A 5,486-nucleotide genomic window follows, 5' to 3' on the forward strand; every position below is an offset into this window, starting at 1 on the left:
CGCGCCGCGCCCCGCCACACCCCGCCCGCCGCGGGCGGTGACGTCAGGCCGTGCCGCAAGCCCCGGGCCGGGCGGTGGGAGCCCCGGGTGTCTGCTCAGTGATTTAGCCCTTTGCGCGCTTAAACAGCTCGTTATTAAAATGACCGACGTCGGTACTTTGCCGCTGTGGTAAAAGCTTTTCTCGCCTGTGCTACCGCAGGCTCTCAGCGCAACAGGTGCGCGCTGGCGGCTGCTCCGCGGGCCCCTGGCCTGGGGTCACCGTGCCGCTGCGGGGAGCCGGCCCGCGCCTCGGGCGCTCCCGGCCGTGGTGCCCGCGGTCACAGCTCGCGCGTGCCCGACGGAGCTCACAGCAGTCCCGCAGCGCCCGCTGCCCGCAGGGCCAAAGTGCGGAGCGGGGTGCGGGGCTGCAGGAGGCGGCTGGAGGTCACTCGGTGCGCGGGGCTCAGCTCCGCGAAGCCCTCGCGCCAGCAGTGCGCGGCAGCGTGATGCTTTTACCAGCTAGGAGTAACTGACCCGATCAGTACCGATTCATGGTTCCCATCAGGTTGTGCCGCACTGTGAAGCTGGCAAGGGCTAATTCTTAATATGTTCAGTAGTACGAGGTTTGGGGTTGTTTTCTCCCATGTATTATTTTACAGCTCATTGAAGACATTTCTGTAAGAGCTGAGAGCTCCTGCTTCCTTATTAACAATTCTTTCTGATGAGTGTAATTCACTCCCACTTGATTTGTTAATTCTTTCCTGATACCTTGCAGGTCCTGTGCCTGAGCTGCCTTGTCATGGTCAATCTGCGCTGCTTCGTTGTATGTTCCTGTTCTGGAGAACAGAAAAAAACCCTAATCTTTATCGTAATCACGGGAAACCAAATGGTAAATCTTCACTGAGATACTTGAGTGAACTGTAGCACTGTGCAAATGACATGGAACAAGATACGGTAAATGACTCTTCTACAGGAAAAAGAATAATATTACTACATTCTCAGGAACATTTATTTCACTGAAACACATTGCTTAATGATCCTATCCAAATTTGGGTTTTCCCATTATTCTGTTGAAAGGTAGTTCTCCTGACAAATCGCAAGTTTTGCACTGCGTGTAACTTAAAACTGAAACTGGAGTGCTGCAACCCAGGCATTCCAGCATGCTCTGAGGTGCAGAACTGGTGTTGACTGAAAATGTTTTGCCAGATAAAAAATCAATATGATCTTGTAAAATGAAGTATATGTTTTCCCTCAGCAAACTCTGCAAAGCACATGAAAAAAAAAAAAATCCAGCATGCCACAGCAGGAAACTGAGGTTTGGCCAACTGATCCTTAAAGCAGTCATTTTTGCTGCATACATACTTAAAGCCAACATGGTAATAGAAGGCAGGCTCTGGGCAGCAAGCAGCTGGAGAATGAGAAGCTGAATGTGCTGAACAGGGGCAAAGTTGTGCTTTTACGTCTTACACCGATAAGCATACTTACTCCCATATTCTCTAAATAAGGTGTTTTGAGTAATTATTTCTGTGTACATCCAATGAGTTGGTCTCTGTATATAGTTATGGGCATAGCCAGTAGGCACGCTCTAATATCTGAGTGGTCTTCCACTGAGTTTGGAAGAATCTCCTGGGTTCTTTGTGATCCACAATTAATGGCAATCTGAAGATGGCCCCAGTATAGCTATGCTGAAACAAAGCAGAGTGTCTGAGCCTCTTTTTTTGCCAGTCAGTATCTGTTAAATGCCACAGGCGTAGAACAGAAATGTAAAAGAGAAAGAAAAAATATTAGTAAAATACGTAGAATCACAGAACCATAGAATGATTGGGTTGGAAGGGACCTCAAAGATCATCTAGTTACTTTTGAACAAAATTGAGACCCGTATTATTTCACTCTTTCTGAAAAACCCAAGCAAGAATCAATGCACATTCTTCCAAGAGGTCTTCCTAAGAGGTGTTCTTGCATTTTTTTGTGAAACATAACTCCTTTTGAAATCAGTGGGGAGCATGTACATGTGCGAAAGTGAGATTTACTCCATATCTCATGCAGAGACTGGAATTATTAAAAAAAACATGCTTGTTGAGAAACACTGTATTTTCATTTGTTCTTAGCATGTTCACAATACCTCTTGACATGCTGAAGACAGCCTGGGACAATGAGTTCTGCTTTGCCCATTTTTGTACTTTTTTGTACTGTGCAGAAATATAAATAATATCTTCTGAGACAGATCAGAGCCTGGAGTGAATCTTTCTCTGTTTGCATTGCAAAGGAAATGTTTGGTTTTTAATTTCATTCCATTATCGAAGCATAGAATCATGGAATCCTTGGAGCTGAAAGGGACCTTTAAAGGTCATCTAGTCCAACTCCCCGGCAATGAACAGACATGCACAGTTAGATCAGGTTTCCCAGGGCCTGATCCAGCCTCACCTTGAAAGTCTCCAGAGATGGTGCATCAACCACATCTCTGGGCAACCTGTTCCAGTGCCTCACCACCCTCACTGTAAAAGGTTTTTCCTTGTATCTAACTTAAATCTACTCTCATTGAACTTGAAACCAGTTCTATCATCACAGACCATGCTAAAGAGTCTATCCCTTTCTTTCCTGTAGCTCCCCCTTAGATAGTGAAAGGCCACTACCAGGTCACCTTGCAGCCTTCTCTTCTCGAGGCTGAACAGCCCCAGCTCTCTCAGCCTGTCCCTGTAGGAGAGGTGTTCCATTCCATGGATCATTTTGTGGCCCTCCTCTGGACACATTCCAACAGGTCTATGTCTCTCCTGTACTGAGGACTCCACATCTGCATGCGGTACTCCAGGTGGGGCCTCACCAGCGCAGAGTAGAGGGCCAGGATCACTTCCCTCACACTGCTAGCCATGCTTCTTTTGATGTGGTCCAGGATGTGATTGGCTTTCTGGGCTGCAAGGGCACATTGCTGGCTCATGTACAGCTTGCCATCCACCAGTACCCCCAGGTCATTTTTGGTAGGGCTGCACTCAATCCCTCCGTCCCCCAGCTTGTATTGGTTGTGGGGGTTGCTTTAACCCCCGCTGCCCCTTTGTATCAGAAATAGTGTTGCCAGTAGAAGTAGGGAAGTAATTGTCCCTCTGTAGTCAGTACTGGTGAGGCTGCACCTCGAGTACTGTGTCCAGTTTTGGACCCCTCACTGCAAGAAAGACATTGAGGCCCTGGAGCATGTCCAGAGAAGGGGAACAAAGCTGGTGAGTGTCTGGAGCACAGGCCTTATGTGGAGGGAGCTGGGGTTGTTCGGTCTGGAGAAGAAGAGGCTCAGGGGAGACCTTATCACTCTATAACTACCTGAAGGGAGGTTGTAGTGAGCTGGGGGTCAGCCTGTTCTCTCTTGTAACTAGTGACAGGACGAGGGGGAATGGCCTCAAGTTGCGCCAGGGGATATCCAGGCTGGAGGTTAGGAAATACTATTTTTTCAAAAGGGTGGTAAGGTGCTGGAATGGGCTGCCCAGGGAGGTGGTGGAGTCACTGACTCTGGAGGTGTTCAAGGAATGTTTAGATGTTGTGTTGAGGGACGTGGTCTAGTGAGAACTATTGGTGATAGGTGGACGGTTGGACTGGATGATCTTGTAGGTCTTTTCCAACCTTGGTGATTCTGTGATTCTATGACCCAGATGCAAGATCTTGCATTTGAATTTGTTCAGCCTCATGAGGTTCACCTGGACTCACGGCTTAAGCCTATCTATGTCCCTGTGGATGGCATCCCATCTGTCTGGTCTGTAGGCTGCACCCCGCAGCTTGGTGTTGTCAGCAAACTTGCTGAGAATGAGCAAGACTAATAAAGAGCATCAGCCCCAGCACTGATCCCTGTGGGACACCACTTGTCACTGACTTCCATCCAAACATGAAGCCAATGAACACCACTCTCTGGTCTCGATCCTGCAGCCAGTTCTTCATCCATCAAACAGTCCACCCATCGAATCCATGTCCTTTCAATTTGGAGAGAAGGATGTTGTGGGGGACCATCTCAAAGGCCTTACTGAAGTTGAGATAGATGACATCAGTGGCTCTTCCCTTGTCCACTGATGGAGTGACACCCTCATAGAAGGCCGCTGCATTGGTCAAGCAGGATTTACCCCTGATGTAGTCATGCTGGTTCTCCTGTATCACCTCTCTGCCTTCCATATGCTTTAGCAGACCTTCCAGAAGGATCTGCTCCATGATCTTCCCCAGCACAGAGATGAGACTGACAAAACCAATAGTTCCCAGGGTCACCCTTTTTACCCTTTTTAAAAATGAGAATGGTGTTACCTTTTTCCCAGTCACCAGGGACTTCACTTGATTGCCATGACTTTTCAAATATCATGGAGAGTGGCTTGGCAACTACATCAGCCAGTTCCCTCAGGACTCTGGTAACTATTTGTGATAAGAATTTGAATAGCATATTAGCAACGATGCTCCAGACAAATAATGTTGAGGTTCCTATTGCAAGAGTTTCTATAATACCACAGTGGGAATAAACAGTTTCTGCCCCTCGGAATTAATATATTGTATAATCATTTAAATACAAGAGAGAAAAAAAAAAACCATTTAGTAAGCAACTGTTAGCTATTGTAAGCATATAGTTAGAAAATGATATTATACAGTTACCTGAAAGTAAAAATTTGATTTTGCAAAAGGAATCATTCTCCAGTCAACCATGCAAACAAACAAAGAGCAAAACTGCTTATAGCCGCAGTAGTGTCAAGTGTTGATAGTCACACTCAAGCCTTACAGTTTTCAGAGATTCTATAGGATTCCATATAAATCCATGAAAGCTACATTTTTTTTCCTATTTCCCAACAGAATGTGTACTTAATCAACAGCAATCTGGTCTTCTGTATCAACCATCTTCACTTCCTTGTGGGAACAGTGTTTTTCTATCTCAAGTAAGTGTCCCAGTTTTACATGTTTCAGTTACACTGGTCAGCCTGTAAAGATGGACAAAAAGAAACCACTTTAGATTTCAAAAGACTCTTCTCTGCTGAACACGAAGAATGTCAGTCCTGCCGTGTGTAAAATGTCTGCATTGTGAATGCCTCATCTTCCTTCAGAGGAGTTGGGCATCAAAATGGAGTCACTGGATTCATGTGTCCCTGCTGGATTATTGATTTGCCTATTGTAAACTAAGAGCTAATCAGAAATTATGTTCTCCAATGATTACTTCATTCTCAACCATAATTTTCAAGGTGAAAGCTTTGTAACAGTTCCAATTGCTCTTATGAAAGATACGGTGTGGTAAAAATCAGAGTGCTGTTAGTTTTCCTGGGGGAGAAAGAAAGAAGCTATGCCTGGCTAAGAGATGACCCCTGAAGATAAAATACAAGTATCTGCTGAGGTTTTCAGAGGCTGAGTGCATTAATCTCATTTTAACCGTGAATAGCACATATTAGGTTACAGTAATTGTCTGTTCTGTTTCTCTGTGCAAAACAGAGTTAGGAACCAGAGTGCATGTTTTTGAGCCAAGGCTGACTACTAATTCAAAGCAAAAAGCACCACTGAATCAT

This window comes from Numida meleagris, chromosome Z (assembly GCF_002078875.1).
Source record: "Numida meleagris isolate 19003 breed g44 Domestic line chromosome Z, NumMel1.0, whole genome shotgun sequence".
NCBI classification, from domain to species: Eukaryota; Metazoa; Chordata; class Aves; order Galliformes; family Numididae; genus Numida; species Numida meleagris.